The sequence below is a fragment of the Vulpes vulpes genome, chromosome 7, assembly GCF_048418805.1.
Source record: "Vulpes vulpes isolate BD-2025 chromosome 7, VulVul3, whole genome shotgun sequence".
In the NCBI taxonomy this organism is placed as follows: domain Eukaryota; kingdom Metazoa; phylum Chordata; class Mammalia; order Carnivora; family Canidae; genus Vulpes; species Vulpes vulpes.
The window spans coordinates 40510364-40533580 of record NC_132786.1 but is presented as its reverse complement, the minus strand read 5'-3'; the positions used below and the strand labels follow the sequence as shown (position 1 = coordinate 40533580).

At 42.4% G+C, this 23217-nt stretch overlaps 1 pseudogene; it reads right to left on the bottom strand.

Moving 5' to 3' along the window:
* Nucleotides 1–1520: 1520 nt before the first annotated feature.
* Nucleotides 1521–21966, bottom strand: LOC112916296 (aspartate aminotransferase, mitochondrial-like; annotated as a pseudogene).
* Nucleotides 21967–23217: the final 1251 nt, after the last annotated feature.

Below are 23217 nucleotides of genomic sequence, written 5' to 3'. Positions count from 1 at the left end.
TGAATGTTTACAGGCAATAGATATGACAAGTCTTGTTTTAGCACAGTCACTGTTTGGTCCCATGAGCCAGTGCCACCCCTGGCTTTCACCATTCCTCCTTCTTGACATGTAGGAGTGACGATCACTCTAGCTACTTCCAGCTGAGAAGGGGCACAATCGTGATTTGAGCAATGAAACTGTCTTCCATCCAATTGCAGATGTTCCTAGTGGTAAGTTGAGCCCCACCCTTCGGAGAGCCATTCTTTAGGACCTCTCCTGGAGAGTCTTAGCACCTGTTCCACATTACATAACAAGGTAAATTAGGTCGGTTCGGTGAAGCAGTGGTCGGTCTCATTTCAGGAGGCAGGCCTGCAGGTGGGCTTTCAGAGTCAGGCCTGTCGTGTGCAAGCAATCAGATAGAAAATTAGCCAGGTATGCAAAGAAACCAGAATTCAGGATCCAGCCTGGTTTTATAGATAAATAATAAACATTCAAGGACAATTAATCAGAACTAGAATCTAACACCCATAGAGGTATGTTAGGAAAACAATTTTGTCTTTCTTCACTAAAGTCGGCCCCATTTCTAGCAAAGGTAGCAAAATTAAGATTAAGTTGTCTGTAAGACAAGTCAGGTTTAACAAAGTTGGCCTATTTGCATAAGGGTAACAAGAATAGTGACTGACCATTTAGATTCTTCTAAATTGGCTTTGCTAGAATTTTCCATAAAGAATTTCAGAGTGAGCCTTTAACAGCCTTCCAAGTCTAAGAGCCAAGTCAAATACTCATCATCAGACTTTCCAGTAATATCTACAGGTTTGATTGCTTCCTCTTTTCTCGAGGCCCCCCCCAAATCTCCCAAAGTTCCTGAGCCTGCAAAAGTGATCTCCCTTACTTACCTGGTAAAGCTCCCAGGAACCCGGTAAGCAAGGTACCAGGGCAATTTTTTTCCAAGGGGCTTCATTGGCTGCATAAAGTCAACCTGAGTTCCATAAACCTATCTTGTTATAACGGAGTCTAAGCATCTCTCTCTCATATATAGCATTTCAATCAAAGCCTTGGTAATATAACCAATATTTCTAATGGTGTCATCTTAAAAGGAGAACAGTTTCTTATTGAACTTATGCAAATAATTATAATTGATTTCCCATTTTGTCCTTGCCACAAGCCCTGGCCAAACCCTCTGGGTATGAACTTACATTCATAACTCACATCTGGCATTAATACCCCCCAGGGCCTGTACTTGTTTTACTACCAATTTTGCCATTAAGAAAGCCTCTTGCTGTTTAGCACCCAACCCCCTTGGTTTCCCTTCTTAACCAAGGCATATAAAGGTCTTAGTATCTGTGCCAGAATGGGATAAGAGGTCTCCAGTAACCCAATGAACCAACAAAAGCCTATAATTCTCTTACTGTTTTAGGGATTGGGAGGGCTTACATTTGATCAACGACCCCCTCTAGCATCCTTTTGGTCTTCCCCAGAATGACATTCAGGAGCTTTACTGATTGACCCAGCCCTTGGATCCTGTAGATTTATCTCCCGTCCTATGGCCGGTTGCGTGCAGGGTGGCGGGTCCCGTGCAGGGTGGCCGGGTGCTGTGGCTCGTGCCTGGGGCACTGACGGCACCTGGGCCCCGAGCCCTGGAAGCCAAGGGCATCTGGTGTGGAAGACTGGTACGCCTCAGCTGTGCCGCCACTGTGGGCCGCTTTGCCAAGGCCACTTAGGATGCCACTTCCAAGACCTACAGTTACCTCTGCCCTAATCTCTAGAAAAAGAGAGTGTTCACCAGGTGTCCTTCTCAGGGACTCACTGAACATCTTGTGAATCTTGTGAAGACCACACCACAGTCTCCGAGCAGAGGCCCCAGGCTGCAGCCGCGGCCACCACATAATTTCATACAAGAAAAATAAAGGGACTTAAAGCCTATTTAAAAAGATTGGTAGATAGATGGATAAAAACAGAAAGACAGACAGAAAGGCCACCTGTACACCAGAGGATCCCTAGTCCTTATCTAAAGGGGCGCCTTCTATGGGCCAGAGGGGAGAACAAGGAGGAGAGCCGAGCTGGAGTCCCTGTCCTGAGCCTTCCTACACTGCAGCTCATATTTTGTAGGAGTTGATTATTTATTACATATCTCACAGGGGCATGTAGCAGGTGCACAGAAAGTGCTAGGAAAGGCAACACCAAGTAAATATTAGGCCTTTAAGATCATCACTTCAAGGGCAACATAATTTCTGGCATCATTAGTTTAAAATGAATTATTTCTTCTCTCATCCGTATCTCACTTGAATGATAAGGGGTTTTTTTCCCCCATTTTTTTCCCAAGTGAAGCAATGATTGTGTTTTTTAAAAATCTGAAAAACAGTTATATAAGTAAAGGTGTTATGTGTACTCAGTGACCCACCTGAAATGGCCACAGATCTTGTGCACTCAGCAGCTCACATCATGGACATTTCTGGGGGTTCCCTGGCCAGCTCACGTGGATTTCCTCTTCTGTGGGAATTGTCTATGATACTCAGAAATGACTTGTTTTTACCATGAGACACCGTCCCAAGTCCTGGCTATTCAGTTCTTCCTTGAGTTCCATTAGAGACCACACGATCCTTACAATAAGTTTCTTAATCTGCTTATCTGAGTTTCATTTGGATTTTGCCACTCAGATGAATTTTAATGCAGCAAGGTGAGACAAAAGATTATTTTTAACAGCATCAGAATTTCTCTTAGGGATAGAACTGTTTTCCCTGAGAAGAAAATACCTTCCAAAGTAGCTTTGAATTTATGGTAAACTATCTAAGACGGAACTTGGCAGGAAAAAGCTGCACTGCTACCGAAAGGATTCAGCAGGAACTTGACATCAGAGGTGAGCAGTGCATTGTGTGTTTGTGGCAGCTGAGGATAAGGGCAAAGAAAGTACATATAGTATAGATCCCCAAAGCTAAATAATTCAGCAAAAATGGAAGGTGATCCAGAGGTGATCAAACACTGGGCTCCTTTGCCCAAACCCCAGGAGAATTGGCGGGACACAGAGAAATCACAGCCCACGGAGTAGCTTTATTCCACTTTTATTTTATTTCAGAGGTTAGGCTACTTCTGGTATTACAGAAGTAATTAGGCTACGCTGGAATTATACCTACTAGGACAAATGCTAATCAGCACATTTTCTGATTTAAAACCACCAGTTTTTATGTGCTTGTCACACCTTAATATCATCTTACATTTGCTTTCCCTAAATGTTGTACTTCAGTTTGACCCTTAGTAATGATCTCAGTTATCGATCTAATTGGCCAAACCAAATATATTCATGCAGCGTGTGTTTACTAAGCATCTTCTAGGAACTGCACTTACAAGTTCAATGTCACCTAGATTCATGGATCTTAAAGTCTAGCTGGAGAGAGAGAATATTTATTGCAACAACAAACAAATAATTTAAAATTGTGACCAGCACCATAAAAGATCAAGTAGGATATAGAGAAGAACAGGGCTGGGGAACTATTTTAGATACAGTGGCAGAGGAACATATTTTTAATGAGCATGAAGAGCAACCCAGCATGGAAGGAGGGTTACAGGTGAAAAGAGAGCATGTGTGAAGGTTCTGAGGGGGAAAAGATGGGTCACATTTGAAAGGCAAGAGCAGGGTTTCAGAATTGTAGTTCTGCGTCAGAGGAGGGAGCGATCTGATAAGGACTTGGGAGAGAAAGCCTTTTCCAGAAATTTTTCCATTCCAGTGAGCAATTCAATTTGGGCATGACAGTAGACATATTTCCTATATTTAAATCATTTCCTCCATCTCCCATAACCCAGGGCCAAGCTTGGAGAGCTGACTTCACACAAAATGTGATACCTCTCCTTTGTTGTGGAGTGCATAAGAAAGTTGCCACCACCAAACTGCGTGCCCTTATCCTACTGACGCTACAAGATGACGTGTGCTACAATACATCCTTATTCCTCTTTGCTTCCAGAAGCTGCATGTGAAGACTGACCCGGATTGAAGCCACACATCCCAGCCCATGAAAGTGCTAAACATGAGCATAATCACAATGAGGCAGGGCAGCTACCATGGGATCCTTCGTTTCCTATGATAAAGGGAGAAGTTACCAGAAGACAAAACCAAAGTGCTTACAAAGTGGAAGTTGAAGGGCTCCTGTGGGTGTGACAATAATTCACCAATGAGAAGGATGTTATTTGCCTTTTTTGGTAGCAGCTAGCTTGTAGAAAAGTCATGATATTAAAATTCTCAAGTTACTGAAAGGAAATCTTATTCTTTATGTGGGAATGTTATCACCATATCCTTCATGCTTTCCTGGAATTTCTGTTATCTGATGATGGTTGGGGCAAAAGGCTTTTAGATGATAAGCAAGAAATCTGGGTCTTCTCCAAAGCCTGTGATCTTGGGCAAATCTTTACTCCTGGGGGGGCCTTGTTATCCCCATCTCTACAATTAAGGACTCAGAATAACTGTTTTCTGGCATGTCGTCCAGTTCTAAATTCAGCGATACTATGGGAAAACACAGTGATGTTGTAAAACGATTGGGAAAGATTGGAGTCAGCAGAGCTCGATGTGAGTTTTAGCACGAAGTCATGGTTCAGGTCTCAAAACAATTCTTAACCTTTTGAATCTCAGTTTCCTCATTTCTAAACCAAAATCACAAAAATAACACAAAACTAAATTATGTCTGGTTGAGGTCAAACGAAATGGCAGATGGGAAAACTGCATAAAACCCAAACCTCAGCATGTATGTGAGTTTTATTACTATAATTATGATGATGAAAGTAAACATAAACAATACCAACCACATTTCCTGATCATCTCACAGGCTGTGAATAGGGGGTCTCTCTTTTTTTAAAAGATTTTATTTATTTATTTATTCATGACAGACACAGAGGGAGAGAGGCAGAGACACAGGCAGAGGGAGAAGTAGGCTCCACGCAGGGAGCCTGATGTGGGACTCGATCCCGGATCCCCGGGATCACGCCCTGGGCTGAAGGCACCACTAAACTGCTGAGCCAACCGGGCTGCCCAAATAGGGGGTCTCTTAATCTTCATGCCAACTCTTCGGGTTAGTATGTTTACTCTCACCATTTCCTGGAGATGGAAACTGAGGCAGAGGAGTTTAAATGACATAGCAGTGACAAAGAGGCCACACAACTAGGTGGTAGCAGAAGGCAGTTGTACTCAGACCATAGTTTGGCTTCTCTATCAGTTCTAATCTGAAAAACTTAAAGTGAAAGGACATGATATGCTTTTTAAAAAAATTAATTTATTTTAGAGAGAGAGAGAGAGAGGGAGTGCCCATGTAGGAGCAGGGGATGGAGGGAGGAAGAGGAACGGGAGAGAGAATGTTAAGCAGACTCTGCAGAGCCCAGAGCCCAACAAAGGGCTCAATCTCACCACCCTGAGATCATGACCGGAGTCGAAACCAAGAAACCAAGAGTCAGATATTTGACCAACAGGCGCCCCAAGGACATCATAGGTTTACTGTGACCACGAAGGATGGTTAGTTCTACTCCTAAAGCTTCTTCAGTCATACCCTAAATCGAAAAGCCTAGGTATTTTGTTTTTGGTAAAATTATCCCAAATAATTCACAGATTCTCAATCTTGCAGCAAAATATACTGGTTTTAAAATTTTTCCTAAAAGTCATACATCAAAAGAAATCAAGATGACCAGCACATAGAAATCCTATCCGTAGAGAAATTTTGGAAGGGAAATGTAGCAAGTTTAAACATACAGTTCCCAAACCTCAGGAAACCAAAAATAAATGCCCAAATGAGGAACAGCAAAACAATGCCCATGGTTATGTTCTTGTGCTGTAGAACCTTAATGTCTGTGAAGCCATCCCATTTCCCCACCCCCATCCCCAGCGAGCACTTAGGAAACTAACGGCTGCGTCTCCATCCAAATCAGGCTTCTGCACCAAGGCTGCGCTAATGACAGGCATGTTCCTGTGGCAGAATTTCAAAAGCAGCAGGCAACAATTTAATTAGTTCTAAGTCAATAAATCTCCATGAACTCTAGCAAGTCAGAAGAACATAAGCCTCGCTAGCAATTATCAGCAAAAGATTATTCATGTAGAACCATGATGTGCAACATTTGGCAATAGCCAACATGAAATATTTATAATTTTCTGAGAACGACTAACAATGAAGAATGGCATTAAAATGCATCAGAATTAAGTCTCCTAGGATCCTTGACTTAAAAAAAAAAAAAGTCGCACAAAAGGATACAAGACACAGGGAACCCCTGATTGAGAAATGGTCATGGGACAGACGACTCACAAAATAATTTCACAGGTGCTTTGCAAAGTTTTTCTGAAAAAAGGTGCCTGCAGGACTATTTTATTTTATTTTATTTTATTTTATTTTATTTTATTTTAATTTTTTTTTGCAGGACTATTTTATGTAGCAAAATGCAGTCCTGGTAGGAGTGGGTGGCACTGTGTTACTCATGTGTGTGTTGAATAGAGCCGCTTACCATATAATTCGCTTGTTTGAATAATTCCTTAACATGAAGCAGCCCTTGGAATCTGCCCCAGACCTCATTTATGGATGTTAAACACGGCTTTGGGTGAAGAGGTGATTTTCAGCTTCAGTGGAAAGTAGTCTAATCTGAGAATTTGTGAGTTTTTGTTAAAGAATCTAATGAGACAAGCCAGAGGAGCATGCGTACTAGGCACCCCGCCTCACCTCCCTCAAGGTACGTGCACCACCCCCACACACCTGCACGCACAATTCAATTCGAATCCTGCAAATGTACTCTGGTTAAGGGTGACCCCTGGACTGCCTTGAAGTAGAACTTAAGATGTCCCCCTACAAAGCCCTAAAAACAACTCAATTTCCAAGAGCGGTAGACGAGTGGAATGTCATTTTTCCTGCATTCTTATAGGATTGCTCTTAATACCTGTTCTTTTTAAGGTTTTCATGGCTCGTCCTGCTGACCTTGCTAAGCACCACAGGTTAGGGTTGGCTGTGAGTGATGGAAAATTCAAAATAATATTTTCTTAAACAAGACAAAAGTAAGAGTCCCAGTTGGTGGTAAAGGCTAGTGTGATGGTTCCCAATGGCCCAGAGCCCCCCATCTTGTTGCTCTGCAGGTCCTGGCCTCCCCTCATGGACCAGGTGGTAAAAGCCACATTCCATCAAGAATTGGTGTAGATACGTTCCGTCCCCTTGAACCTGGCCAGGCATTTAGAAAGTGGCAAAAGTGATGCTATGTGACCTCCCAGGTGGGTAGAAATGGACATGAAACTTCAGCCAGCTCCTCGTGGGACATTTGTCCTGGTAGCCTGCAGCTATCGTGTGCGACATCTGACTACTATGAGGTGTCTATGGGGGAGGAAGAGAGAGGGTGGATGGGAAGCTAGGCAGAGGAGAGAGACAGGCTGGCAGGGAGGGAGAGAGAAGCTGGGCAAGGCAGTTATTTGATTATTCAGAACTATTAAAATTCCATTGCTGTTCCAAAATGGGTAGAACAAATATTAGGGGACAAATCGCGGTCTCAACTGTGATACAGATGCTGCAGCACAGCAGCTTTTTACAAATGTTGACAATTTCTTACAATTTGGCAACACAAAAATTTGGTTTCCAGTTGGTGCAGGATTATCAGGCTTTATAGATAATTCTATAGATATTGAAAGCTGAGCACTCTTCCATTTACCTTGGGCAGAGGGTACTCTTGAAATACGTCTTGTTTGCCCAGTTCTTCCCAGACCTGTTTTCTGATGAAAAAGACTTTTTTAAATAAAAGTAATATACAAACCATATAAAACCCTCAAGTGGTATAGAACAGTGCAAAATGAAGAAATCTTTGTCCCCCGTACCACACCCCTCCAAAAAAAACCCCCTCATTTCTCTTTACTCAGAAGGGACTACTACTGGCAGTGTCTTATGAATTCTCCAGAAATTTCATTCAATGGCCGTACTATCTATCAATCAATTGATGGATTAATTGATCTCAACATACAAACAAGCCTGTACTGATGTGGTGTGCTATAAATGCTCCCATAAACTTTCCAATTTTTCCACATGAAAGCATATTTTGGAAATCTTTCCACGTGAAAGAAACTTTTTTTATTGATACACAAAACTTGAATATGTTTAAATTATAGAATTTCATAAATTTTGACACATGTGTACACTCATGAAGCTATCATCACAATCAAGACAATGAACGTATTCATCACCTCCACGTGCTCTCCCGCCCCTTCCTTCCAGCTTCAGCCCACATGCCAGGCAATCGCTGATCTGCTTCCTGTCTTTATAGATTAATTTGCGATCTTTAGCATTTTATGTAAATGGACTCATACATTAAGCGCTTTATGTGTATGTGTGTCCGTCTTCTTTTACTCTGAGTAACCATTTCGGGAATTAGCCATGTTGTTGCATGTATCAATAGTTTGTTTCAGTTGTGTGCAGAGTACTACTCTATTATATGGATACACTTTAATTTACTAATCAAATTCATCTGGTGATAAATACTTGGTTTGTTCCCAGTTTTTGTCTATTATGTATAAAAACCGAAATATGCATTTGTGTCCAAATCTTTGTATGGACAGATGCTTTCATTTCTTTAGCTAAACAAGAAATAGAATGGCTAGATCATACGGTAAGTGTATTTTCATCTTCCTAAGAAATTGTCAAAATGTGTTTCGAAATTGACTGTATCATTTACCTTCCCAGCAGCAGTGAATGAGAGTTCCATTTCTTCTACATCCTCAACTCTCTGACTTTTAAATTTTGGACATTCTGGTAAATGTGTGCACATACTCATTGTAGCTTTATTTTGCATTTTCCTGATGACTGATTATATGGAGTATCATTTCACATGTTCACCTGCCATTCGTATATCTTCTTTGTTCCATCCAAATCTTTTGCTCAATTTTAAATCGGATTATTTTTCTTACACTTGTGTTTTTGAGATTCTTTACTTAATCTGGATGCTACGGCTTATCTTTTCATTATCTTAGGTTTCTTTGAGAGTAGAAATCATCTTTGATGATATACAATTTTTCATTTATTGGTTGTGTATCTAAAAAACCTTTGCCTAACCCATGGTCACAAGTATTTTCTCCCATGTTTTTCCTTCCAGAAGTTTTATAGTCTTCATTTTCTATTACAACACATTTAGATCTATCATCAATTTTGAGTTAATGCTTATGTATAGTGAGATACAAATCAAGGATAATTTTTCTTTCATATGGGTATATACTTTTCTAGCACCGTTGGTTGAAGAGACTACCCTTTCTCCACTAAATTGCCCTTTCAACTTGAAAATTTGAAGAAACAAATGACCATATGTGTGTGAGTCTATTTCTAGATTCTGTTCTATTCCGATCTGTTTGTTTATTGTTGTGCACTGCACTGTTTGGATTGCTCTAGCCTTAGAGTATGTCTTGAAGTCAAATAGTGTAAGTCACCCAACTTTGTTCCATTACAAAGTTTTAAAAAATTATTCCAGACATTTTGTATTTCCTTATAAAGCATATAATCAGCTTATACATTTGTATCAAAAAAGTACACTGGGACTGCAATTTTGGGAATTGACATCTTGTACTATTACTATACATCCACTACTATCCTAATAGACAAGACTATTGAGTCTTCTGATCCATGAACGTGGTATATATCCATTTATTTACATGTTTACTTTCAGCAATATTTTGACATTTTAAATTAACTGATCTTACACATCTTTTCAAAGATGAACCAGAAGGTATTTCATATTTTTGTTACTATTGTCAAAGGTATTTTTAAAATGTTTCAATCTCCAATTGTTTGTTCCTAGTATATGGTGATGTAACTGAATTCTGTGTATTGACCTTGTATCCTACAACCTTATCAAATGCACACATTTATTTCTAAACACAATTTTGGTGGATTTCCTAGGATTTTCAACACCATTGTGTCATTAGTGAATTGACAGTTTCACTTCTTCCTTTCAAATCCGAATTTGAATGCCTTTTATTTCTCTTTTTTTTCTTATTGCACTGGCTAGAACATCCTGCATAGTGTTGAATACAGGTGGTTCAAACATACATTCCTGCTTTGTCCTTTACCATTAAGTGTGAGGTTAGATGTAGGTTTCTCATAGATACACTGTATCTGGTTGACCAAGTACCCTTCTACTGTGAGTTTGCTGGAAGCTTTAATCAGGAATGGATGTGGATTTGTTAATGCTTTTTTGCATCTGTTGAGATGATCATGTTTTTTTCTTATTTAGATTTCTGATATATTTACTTACATTGGTCAATTTTATAATATAAAACCAAGTTTGAGTTCTTGGGAAAAATTCAAGTTCTCTGGCCCCTTTAAATGGCCCCAGGATGCAGGCACTGGCACTCTAATTCTAGGAACTGCATTCCTGCCTCCCTAAAGCCCTGTTCATGCTCTCCTTTCCAACTCAAAACCTCAGTTTCTGATTTTCTCCTGGTCTTCTTCATGGGCAGTGTGGCTTAGATCTGCTTTCCCAGCTTTCATCTCAGCTTCCCTTCCAGGACAACACTTCTAGTACTTGCCTTCCAGCAGGGCACCTTAGAATTTGGGCTAGAGGCACCCACCTCAGACTTTGTAGGACCAACAATCTAGCTTTGCTTTGTGGGACCTTCCTCTCCAACCTCTCTCAACAGAGTGGCATACACTTTCATAAATGTATTTTTTCATCTGTAATTTTATTAGCTCTCCTATTTATAACATGGAAGGGAAAATTACAAATAAAAACAAGATATATAGTCAAGTACCTACATGATTATGTCTACAAATGTACATATTAAATAATAAAAATTATAGAATTACATAAAATTAAGCATAAAGTAATGTAAATAAGCACAGTACTTTGAAATATTGAATACCAAAAATCCAGTCTAGAGTAGAATAGAAAGGAATTTGCTTTATGTCTGTGACTTCTTTTTTCTGAATAATGTGTGACAGAAAGAAATAGATGTCTAATACAGTTCAATAGTCCAGATTCCTGACTCTTTTGATGTGATTATTGTACATGTGTATGTAACTGAGGGAAAAGACTGCTGAATGTAGAAAAAATTGTTTTAAAATTCTACAAAAAAAAACCTATCCCATAAAGTAAGGAGGCTAAACCAGAGAGAGTAAATTACCCATAAGAAATGGCCACACAAGAAGTTAGGAATTAGCAACACAACCAATTTTTCTGAATACAGACTAATAACTGTGGACTGTTGCCCACATCGCAAACATCGTGTTCCAAGAGTGTGCTTTCAATTGGTTTTCTGGACCTCAGCACCCAGTTGTCTATGGAAGCAATGTTTTAAGAATTTGCAGGCTGGTCTTTGAGACCGGTGGTCCCTTTATCTACTATGTAAAGTGCTAGATATTGACAAACAAAACTGGGAAGAAAAATACCACCGGATTGTCAGGAATTTTTTTAAAAATGAAAATGAAAGAAACTATTGAGTGATTTTGTTTTTAAAGTGTGAACTCTGTTGGCAGCTGAAGAGGAGTTGCTTTCCTGTCATGAGGCTGAGGAGGTGGATAAAGACTAATCTGATTCCGAAGACATTTCTGGATTTTAAAGATTGGTGGCACTATTTATCATCATATAATTGCTGGAGAAAATACATGCCTTTTCTTACCACAGGTGTTTTTCTTTCACTCTTCACCTATGAGTTAAGGTTGTTGTTGGTTTTTTTTTTCCCTTACCTTAGAAAGACAGCAGGGAAAGAGGTGGCAGTAGAGAATTTCTTGTCTGCCAGGGTGGCATAGAACAAGATAGAACAATTAGAGAAAAGAGTATCTTACAAGAGTATTGACAGAGTTGGGCAGCTAAATTAGGGGGATGTGATCCTCTGGAGGGAAGAGGAAGAAGGAAGGATGTGACTGAACCTGTCCGTGGAAGTTGCCAGAGGACAGGGACCATGGTGGCACCTGCAGCCTTGGTTGGGGCAGTGAGGAGCCTTCAGAGAGGAACCCCAGTGGGGTGTGCAAAGATCTCATGCTTATAATCTAAAGAGAGAGGTCCTAGTTTTGTATGAATATTTAATTTGTAAAAGCTACATCAATCAAACAAAAATTGTACATGCCTTTACATGTTTCCAGAGACCAAACATCAGCAAGGAAAAGGAAAAACCTTCAAAAGAAAAAAACACTTAACGAATCACAGGTAAATATTTATGCAACTTTTAAGAGCTCTGCTGCCACATTTGAGTTTAAAATGCTTTGATATTTAAAAAAAAAAGATTTATTTATTCATGAAAGATACAGATAGAGAAACGCAGAGACACAGGCAGAGGGAGAAGCAGGCTCCCTGCAGGGACCCTGATGTGGTACTTGATCCTGGGTCTCCAGGATTAGGCCCTGGGCTGAAGGCAGCGCTAAACTGCTGAGCCACCCTGGCTACCCCTTCAGAGTTTTTTTTTTTTTTTAAGATTTATTTATTTATTCATGATAGACATAGAGATAGAGAGAGTCAGAGACACAGGCAAAGGGAGAAGCAGGCTCCCTGCAGGAAGCCTGATTCAGGACTCGATCCCAGGACCCCAGGATCACACCTTGAGCCAAAGGCAGATGCTCAACCACTGAGCCACGCAGGTGGCTCAAAACCCTTTGATATTAAGGTGCGATCCAAAATAGGATTCCTTTTGAAAACCATGGATCGAGAGCAAGAAAAAGAGTACTGTTGGGAATACTTTGGGCAAGCATTTCTTTTATACCCACCAAGCTAGGGACGGGGGTTGTCCACAACAGAGTTCCCTCCCTTGAGGAGCTCAGGGCACATGTGACAACGCAGACAGAAACTCCTAGTTGCCATGCAGAGTGACAAGTGGCATTTAAGAGAGAGAATGTATACACTGCTATGGAGGACCAAGGGAGAGCAGAAAGATTGACAAAGCAAGAGATTCCAGAAAATCTCCTCCAAGACAACTGAACCTTTGACTTTGCCCAGAAGGACCTCCTCTTACCAATGTCCTCGAGGTCATTGTGCTTGCAGGTGCTGTCTCTTGCATTTCCTTCTTCCCTTTGCCCGTGTCTGCTTCAGCCACCTTGGTCTTGGCAAGTGGCAGGGGAAGGGGAGAAAAACGTTATTAAGTGGAGCCATTTTCATCACAAGATGCTACATCTGCAGATAGAACAGCCTCAGTAAAAATAGCTGTGGCTAAAAATATCAAGTCAGCTACAGTGCCCCCCCCCCGAGCCATTCTGCATCCATACTTGTTCCAGTCAAAGGCTGAAACCAAGCACAGTGTATGGAATCTGTAGCCTCCATTTAGGAACACCAGTGCCATCCCTCCATGAAATAGGTACCCCCATCCAATGGTCATTTGCTGTTTGGAATAAGTATCATCAGCTGAGGTTGAACAAAATCATTATTCACTCCTTCTTCACACATTAAGGAAGTATTCATTGAACACCTACCATGTCCTGGATGTTTTCCTTCACTTTGGGGCAAAAATTCCTGAACTTGAGTTCCTCTCAGCGTACTTCTAGGTTAATTAGAATTTTTCAGATGTGGTACATTCAAAACAAAATATAGAAATGAAATGGATAGTGAGGAAATAAATATAGCTGCCATTCAGTCTATTTTTTTAAAGGATTTCATTTATTTATTTGACACAGACAGAGTGTATAAGAGGGGGAGCTGCAGGCAGAGAGAGAGGGAGAAGCAGACTCCCCCACTGAGCAGGGGGGAGCCTGGTGTGGGGCCCGATTCCAGGACTCTGGGATCATGACCTGAGCTAAAGGCAGATGCTTAACCGGCTGAGCCACCCAAGTGCCCTACGCTTTGTTTTAATTTGAATGCATTTATTGATCTCATGGATGGCCCTTTTAATAAGTGAAGTTATGCTTTAAACTTAAAAATAATTTACTAGTAACATAGTATTTTATTAATTTTGTATATTAGCGTACCATCACTGAAGCAGTTTGAAAACCACTGATCTATGCTAGTGTCCTACACCTTATGGGAATCCCTTCCAACAGCCTGTATCCGTGGTCATCTGTCTTGGCCCTCCAGGGACAAGGCATAGCCCATTCCATTTTCAGAAATTCTACTAGCAATTTTTTCTTGTTACCTTTGTTACCTCATACTTGGATTTTTTGCTGACCAATCCCTCACTTTACTTTCCATGAAATCCCATGGGGGCATCTGTTTTTGTTGTATTCTCACACCTGTTATTATAGAAGCTCCTCTGCCTTTATGATCTAGCTGGGCTTTGTGAAATGAATGACCCCAAAACTTCCAGGCTTAAAACAAAATGCAGGGTCTGGTGGTTTTCCTGGCTGTCCCTGGGTTTGCTTGCGTGTCTGGGTTCAGTGGGCTGATGGGCTGGGGCCCCAGCCAGGTGTGTCTTGGTTCTCCTCCCCATGCTCTTTCCACGCTCCTAGCTTGGGCTGCTCTACAGCTCATCGATCTCAGTGTAGTTGGACTTTTTACCCAGCAGCTGGCTCCCTGGAGAGAGAGCTGAAGCTGCCAACCTTGTAATGCTGGGCTCAGAAGTCCCAGGATGTCATTTCTTTTGCATTCTGACAAGGACAGAAGTTAAATAAAATAAGTTGCAAGGCCAGTCTGGATTCAAGGGGAGAGGAAATAGGTTCCAGGACTCCACTGGCTTGCAAGCAAGCAAGGGCAAGTGTCAAAGGTGAGAATGTTGGGGGCCATATTTGCATAAAACCAACCACACCCTGAAAACCATTTTTTTTCCTTCTGTAGGTTCTAATGGCTAAAAGAAATTTATGGCTGTGGTCCTCCAATGTGTTCTCAGCATGTAGCTGAACAAATTATTCTTTTAAGACCTTTAAAATCAGCCTCTTTTCCTCCTTACTAATATAAAGGAAGCACAACATAACCTCTAACTTTTTGGGGTCTCTGGCTGGGCCCAACAATTAAATAGACATAAGACTGATGAACAGGAGAAAAGCAGAAGCGTTTCTTTTTCCATGGACATGGAAGTCTCCACAAAAAACAAACAAAAACCCCCAAAACACAAAGACTCAAAAAAAGTGTCAAAATATAAATTCTTTTATGCCAAGTGAACAAAGAGTGAACAGGCAATTATGAAAAAGTAACTAAGTGACATGGAGAAGCTAAAGGAAGAAAAGAATTGTTTAACACAATCTGTGTGTACAGAATCCTCTTCGGCCTCATTCCTCATCCCTGGCGATAAGAATGTTTCTTTCCTCCTGATACAGAGAGGACAACTCTCATAGGGGAGTTTTTATCTTGCTTTCAGGAAGCAAAGAGGAGGTCAGGGTATCTTTCTTGGCCCTGCTGGTTTTCAGTGCCTTCAGCTCCAAATAATCCTTTTTTTAAAAAAAAGATTTTATTTATTTATTCACGAGAGACACAGAGAGAGAGGCAGAGACAGAGGCAGAGGGAGAAGCAGCCTCCCTGCAGGGAACCTAATGCAGTATTCAATCCCAGGACCCCAGGATCACGACCTGAGCCAAAGGCAGATGCTCATCCACTGAGCCACCCAGGTACCCGCTCCAAAGAATTCATACACCAAAGTGGCATATTTACGGGTGGCCTATACTACTGAAGCCTTCGGTAGTACAACTTCTGACACCTATAACTCGACACCTATTTCCAAATTAGATCAATTCCAAACATAAGGGAAATCTGCTGCGCAGACATCCCTTCCCCAGGACGACTGGCACATGCTCTGGAGTTTCCCAGCAAACAATTTGTTTATGCAGGTTGGTCACCCAGGAGAGGTGGCAAAAGGGAGCGGAGTCCAGTCCTCGTTCCCTCACTAAGCCTTGTACCCCTGTGCAGGACTGAGTCTTCTTGCAGAAATTTGCAGCTGCTCCATGTGCATTGGACACAACACCATAGTGTGCAGATCCAAAGAGGCCTGGGCATCTATGGCTTGTCACCATGACTTGTCACCAAGCCATAGTGGCTTGCTACTTTCACAATGTTGAAATGCTGGGTGGCCTACCAGCGTTCTTCTTAAACCTGCCAAGCTCTCCCCACTCCCATTTTTTTCACTTTGGTAATTTTTCTTCCCAATCTTTTGCTAAATGTTCCTGACTGATTAGAGTAGCTCTTTCAACACATTCTTCGGGATACTAAATTGTTCTATGCGATGTTGAGTTAATGTCTTCTGTGCATGTGATTTTCTTGCAAGTTATCTATTGTTTCTGTGGTTGTTTCCATTGTGATCGTGTGCTTTTTCAAACGAGCATTTTAACAACCTTATTGTTTTTGCTTTTGTTGGAGGTAATCGAATAAAGAGTGCTGATAAAAGTCCCTACATACTAAATATAAATATAACAAACACACACTGGACTAATGGCTAATGCCAGGGGCCAAACTTCATAGTTTTGCTACATTCAGAATAAAATGATGGTACGTAATTGTTACTGCCCTCTGCTGGTTATGTTTTTGCTCTAAAAATAGTTCTGCTCCCATTTGTGAAGGCTTGCAAGTTCCAAGTTTACGTATCAGAGTTTCCGGAGGTAACTATAAAGAACAGTCTTTGGGAGACTCCGTGGAGGAGTATGATTCACTGTTTTACAAGCACTAATTGTCTGCTCTTAGAGTGCTTAAGTGCTCACGCTTCGAGTCAATTTTTAAAGTAATTGTGTTTTTGTAAAAATAGCATTTTATGAGTTGAATGAGTCTTGAAAACCTTAGTTAACATAGTTAAGCCATCTCAGTCAAATCATAACCTTTTTTTTTTTTTTTTAAGAAAAAAGATTCAGGGACGCCTGGGTGGCTCAGTGGTTGGGGGTCGGTCTTCAGCTCAGGGAGTGATCCTGGGGTCCTGGGATCGAGTCTTGCATTGGGCTCCCCATAGGGAGCCTACTTCTCCCTCTGCTTATGTCTCTGCATCTCTGTGTGACTCTCATGAATAAATAAATAAAATCTTTAAAAAAAATTAAAGCAAAAAGATTCAACAGCATCTACAGCAAATAATTTTTGGAGTAACTTTCAATGTAAAGACACTTTACCTCTTTTGATGCTACAGCAAGGTAAGCTCATTCTCTCTCCCCATTTTGAGCACCATTCAGGGTGGTCGCTCTTAAAGAGCATCTCCACATAGTTCTGATCTAACATGACTGCTGTGCGTGGCTCTCCCAAAGGAGATGTTGCCCTTCCTTCCTTGGGGACCCAATGGACCTGGAACCTATTTCTGCCACAGGTAAGTCACCTTAGTGAATGTCCTGGCTGCCTCCTCTTGCTTGCTGGGAGGCTCCATTGAGGTGTGTCTTTTTTTTTCTTTTTATAAATTTATTTTTTATTGGTGTTCAGTTTGAGGTGTGTCTTTTCTGAATCCCTGCGTGAGCACCTGCCTGAGTGCCTTAATACATGCTTAAATGCTTAATAAAGAGTCGTTGGAGAAAATAAGTGTCCCTAACTATTCCTCAGAGCTTGGTACACCACCATCCGCGCCTCGGTTTCCTGGCTCTGTTTCAGGTCTTTTCTAGTCTCTCCAACTGCTCTGGAGAAGTGGAGGAAGTCAAATGGTTTATTTTGATGATAATTGCTATTTTTAATTTGATCAGCATTGCTTCATAAATGAGGGCAGCCAGTGACTGCTCCTTTTAACTATATTTCCACTGACATTGCATATTTAAAGGCTTGTGGAGAAATAGCATCTCCTGTTTTTGAGCAAGAAGCCAGTGAAGTAGCCAGGTTGGGGGGACAACGGGGTCAGAGCACTCTCTCTGCCACTTCCTGTGGTGTGGCTTTGGGGGCCCCCCACATACGTGGGCTCCATTTCCTTGCCTTTTGGTGACAAGTCTGGATTGAATGACCTCTCAGCTTTCAGCCAAGTCTAATGACTTCCAATTCTACTGAAATTTTATCATATGGAAGAGCCATGACTTGAGTGTCTGTCTTTAGACTCTTGGACCAGCAATCTTTCCACTCTACCAATTGGTTTCTCCTCCTTATACACCTTATAGAGTCTCTACAATTAGAAGCAAATTAGCTTTGAAAGTGTGGTACTAGAGAGCTAATTTAAATCCACTGTCTACTAGGATTCCATTCTCTTGTTCTTGATGTTTGATAGCCATGTTCACTTACAGCAAATGTTCCTTTTTCCATCTTAAATTTCTCCCCTTTTTGCAGTCCTCTGCTTTTCCTCTGATTTAATTGTATTCTGCTTCTGCTACCTTTCCAAAGTGCTAAATTTCTCTTGAATCAAAAGCTTGCGAGTTTATCTTCCGCAAACTTCATGAATATTTCACGCTGTTTTGTCATCTGAGTCACTGGTGGAAATATAATACAGTAACAGAATAAGTGAAATAAAGCTTCCGGGAATAATTACCTCGTGTGACTCCCCCATGAAAAGCCCCCATTCCATCTTTCCCTAAACTCTTTCTCATATGTTTGCATCCAGTTGTGCAAAGGCCCAGCCATCAAGAAGAGAGGCCTGCATTCAGGAGTTGCTGGTTGTTGAGAAAGGTGAGGGAGGGAGTAAGATGTGAAATTATGACAGTAACCAGGGAAGGCTTTTTACAAAGGGGCTTGCATCAAAATTGAAATGCGGATGCCTGTACGAGGTCAATGTGAGGATGTCTGGGAGGCGGTTGTTCTGAGGGTGGAGGATTCTACAGAGAGGTCTTGGCAGAATCATGAACATAAACATGGCACCTGCTGCTTTGGGATCTCCCTGGAAGGCAAAGTAAAAAGAGAAAAATAAAGGTTCGGGAACAGAACCCTGAACACCTTGGACTTTTATAGGATGGATGGAGTATGCAAAGCCCACAACAGAAACCTGAGTAGGAGAGTATAAGGGCATAACTGTCCTTGACATTCATTCATTCATTCCCTCAACAAAAACATACAATACATATTTTAGGACCTGGGAATTCAGAAGGATAAGAGAGACATGCTTGTTTTCCTCAAGTCTGAGTTCTAGAGGAGAGACGAATGTTAAACCTACAATTGTCCATTTACTTAATTACTCTTTGGATCAGTAGTTTTAAAGGAGCATCAAGCTTGCATGAAAAGATGGCAGGGCAACTGGACCCATTCCAGGGGATTCAAGAATGTTTTCTGAATAAATGAAGTTTGATCTGACCTCGGAAGGCTGAGTGGGCATTAGCTAGGTAAAAGGGACAGTGAGGTCACCTCAGGAAGACAGAAATGTGTGGACAGGACAGGAGAATCAAGCATTCCATCCTTTGATGCAAAGACTGGTAAGGTTGAAAGGCAGAGATCTGGGCAGACAGAGCCTTGAGAAAAGCCTGGTGACTTAGGTAGAGCACATAGGCTGGAAGATGGTTCTCTCTATCCTCTGGGAAGCAAGATGCTTTTTTCCCCCAGGTCTATAGTAACTTACTTACTTACTTTATTTATTTATTTATTTATGAGAGAAAATGAGAGAGAGAGAGAGAGAGAGAGAGAGAGAGCATGAACGGGGTGGGTGAAGGGAGCAGCAGGAGCCCTAATGTGGGGCTAGATCCAGGACCCCAGGATCATGACCTGAGCCCAAGACAGGGCTGAGCCACCGAGCCACCCCTACAGTAACTTTATTATTTTTCTTTTTTTTCCCAAGATTTTATTTATTCAAGAGACACACAGAGAGAGGCAGAGACATAGGCAGAGGGAGAAACAGGTTCCCTGTGGGGAGCCCCATGTGGGACTCGATCTTACAATCCCGGGATCACACCCTGAGCCAAAGGCAGAGACCATCCAGGCATCCCCAGTAACTTTATTTTAACAGAGAAATCAGGCTGCAAAAAAGTCTACATGATTGGAGTAGATGGCTATTATCTTTCCAAAGGGTGAAGCCTGCACCCAGCTGGCAGCAGACAAAGGTTAAAACCAAAGCCCGGATATCCACCCTCCTGGTTGTGGCCTGCATCGCCTGCTTGAGGTGAGATGAGGGACGGCGCAGCCACACTGGATGAAGGAAGAGGTCCAACTGGGCACAGGCGACATCTCGGCAGGAGACAAACACTCACTGAAGAGGATGCTGCACCAAAAGTGGAGTTGCCTTCCCTCTGCTAACTCTCTGATGAGAAAGGCGAGGGGAGGAGCTGTAAATCGTGTTCTTCATTCTTCAAATAAGTAAACCCTACAGGATGGGGTTGATGGTCAACCAAGCGGTAGAACAGGATGAAAATCCAGGCTAGTCACAGATCTCTCTGCGCCTAAGGAAAAAAACAGCAATGATAAGGGAAAAGAGAAGAACATTAAAATTCCTCAAAGTACTCCAAAGAAGAACCGTCTTCTTTTTTTAAAAATAAGACAGGAAATGGCATCTTATCTTTTCTTCACTGCAGTGGCATGAAAACCTGCTGGTTATCATGAAACAGGATTTCTGAAACGAGGCCTGTGGATAAGCTTGCGGGACCACGGGAGGACAAACACGAGCCTGACTGCAAATGTGACGACGAGCCCTGCCCACAAGGCCTCTGGTAGGTGCTCCTCTCCTGCTGGATCTACAGAGATGTCCCCAGCACCATCGGGTGCTGCCGTGAAAGCTGCTAGAATGTTGCAAAGGTGTGATCGATGGCTTTGGGTGGGGAGGCTGTGTCTCTCTTGTACGTGTAAACTCTTTTGGAACAGCTGGAGCTAAAGGATGAGCAGGACTTTGGTTTTTGAGCCACAAAATATAAGACACCTGCCTCCACCCTATTTCCCTACACGTTCTTTTCTGTGAAACACATTCAGCGTTTGAGTCTAAGTACTGGGTTCAAAGAAATGACCTGCTCACCACCCTCCTTCCTTCTCCTTGTGAAGCTCACAACGGCGGAGGCCAAAGACAGGAAGGTTGTGTCTGTTCCCTCCCACCAGGGAAATAACTGGGTGGCCTGGTCAATGGCATGGACAGGGTGGCCCCCTTGCCCGGGGTGACCCCTGCCACAGAGATGCGGCTAGCCCTTGTCATGTAGATGGAGAACTCCTTGGTTCTGAGCTCTTGTCTTGTGAAACAAAACATGCCATCTGGTCAGTGACGTGCTGCCAGTTAGGGGAGGAGCCCACTTTCTTGAGGCTGGAGCTCAGCTAATTAACATTAGCTAATGTCACATTAGTCACATGCTCATGACACAGTCGGCCACATCTTTTACTTCCTGCAACCACTGTTTTTACAGGTCAGGAGTAGTCAATCCATGCACCATTGATTAGAGGGTTGGAATACATGGGATGATCAAAATCTTCAACTGTGACTCCACCCTTCTGGCATCAGCATCTCTGCAGACCACAGTGAAGGCTCCCACACGCTCACCATACAAGCCCACGTTCTTGGCACAGGATTGGCGGTGACCAACATTAATGCCCTGGTCGATGAAGTGGCGTACAGCCCACCATCCTTGTCACCATCACCACTGCCAAAACCTTGGGAGACCGTATCAAAGAATGCAAAGAGATTGTTTCTCTCACTGTTGCTGTTTCCTTCCACTGCTCAGGGTGAGGGTCCACTCCCATGGGACTGTGGGCACAGGCTGCAGGAGAACACTTTGCTGTGACGTTTTCAAAACACCCTCTATAGCACCTGTGAAGTCAAAGCCACACATCTCGGGGTCATAGTGTTGATAACCCTGCAGCTATGTGGCAGTGTCCCTGAAAATGGGGGTGTGATTTCTGCAGGACGATCTGGGCAGAAAGACATCTCAGTTGAACTCTAAAAATCTTTGTAGAAAATTGGCTCCAATCCTCAAGGCCCCAGTTCAAGAGAGGTCTTCAGGGTGACATACCAGCTACTTTCAACACTTAGTTGTTCTCACCCAGGGCTAGCTCTGCTGATGCTTTAAAATTTAGCAAACTCTGCAATGGGCAGCTATTCTTGGTCCAATTTTTTTTTTTTTTTTCCCCAGAAATCTGGGCTTCTGCCTTCTGGACATGAGGAGGACATGAAGCTTTTCATTATCACCCTGGTGGGCTCCAACTCCCAGATAGATGCCTCTTCTTGCTGTTGGTGTCTCTCTTAAAGGCTTTTGGGACCCCTGGGATAGGATCTGGGGGCCCCATCTCCACACGGGCCCACCAGGAAGCCAGAGTAGCAAGCCCTGGGCTGAAGGTGGGGGTGACCCTGGGTGGCATTGGACCAGGGTGCAGCAGGACCATGGCAGGAGGAGCAGAGTGAGGGAGAAGGCAGTGGGTAGCTCCAGGGCAGAGCAGAGGGCCCAAGTGGGATGTCATTAAGCAGCAGATTAATGTGATCATATTCTGACTTTAAAAGGTCAGTGTGATTGTGGTGTTTCCTTCTTACAGAAACTGTTCTACCTCTTTCTGAACACCTTGGGATACTGATCATACACTGTGAGAACGCGCTGAATAAACACCTGACAATGATGAAGAAGCAGAGAAACAGTAGGACCCCCTCCCTGGCCTTGGACAGAAAGGTTCCTGCACCTCCTCTGTGCTCCTGACAGCCTCACAGTTCCTAAAAGCACTTTTCCTTCTTCTTCAGCCAATATTGGTTGAAGGGAATCCCATTTATAGAAACATCCTTAGTGATCTGCACTTTGTTAAAATAAACTCATTTCTTTCTGTTTATGTTCTGCCTAGAAATCAAGTACAGTCAATGATCGATTTCCTTCCTCTGTTGAACACTTACTTATTGAGCACATGCTGGGTTCTAGGCACTGTGCTTGGCTTTTGAAGAGCCAAAATCACCACCACCACCGACAAAATCACCTCAATGCCAAGGAATGATTATATTTTGCCAAAAGTTCATACATAATGGTTATTTGGGGGGGTTCTCTTAACATTCTTGCCAATAGGAAATAAATGATAAATGACAGTTAAATGTTCAAACCAGTCCAGAAAATCTTATGTAACTTCATGGTAGTAATAAAAGAAAGGTCCAGTCCCTTCTCTGTGTGCGTCTGTCTGTCCTGATGGTAAAGAGGTTGCACAATGCTTCCTTTCTACATATGAATTTCTAGCTAAAATCTTGAAATAGATGAAGTCCACGTCTGGTTTCCTTCCACGTCCTTTCTACTCTCCCTCACAGTGGTGTGCTCTCTATGGATGCCCCAGCCCTCCTGCCTTCTCCTGCAGCCTGGCGTTGGACCTAGAACCCTGGCCACCTGCAGCACTGCCTGTAGGCCCAGCCCATCCCCTGGAGGTGTCCTGTCTCTTTGGACAGATGCATTCACATCTGGAAACCAAATAAATGGATGGGTGGAGGTGGGCTTAGAGAAAAGGAAGCACAGAGGCCTATGGGATTTGCAGTCTGCAGGGAAGACAGACATCAAACAATTACCTAATTATAATTGGGATAAGTATAAGCCGTTTGGGCACTATGAAAGTATATAATACAATGATCAACCAAGCCTGGGATTAGGGAACCCTCACTGAGAAAAATGGCAT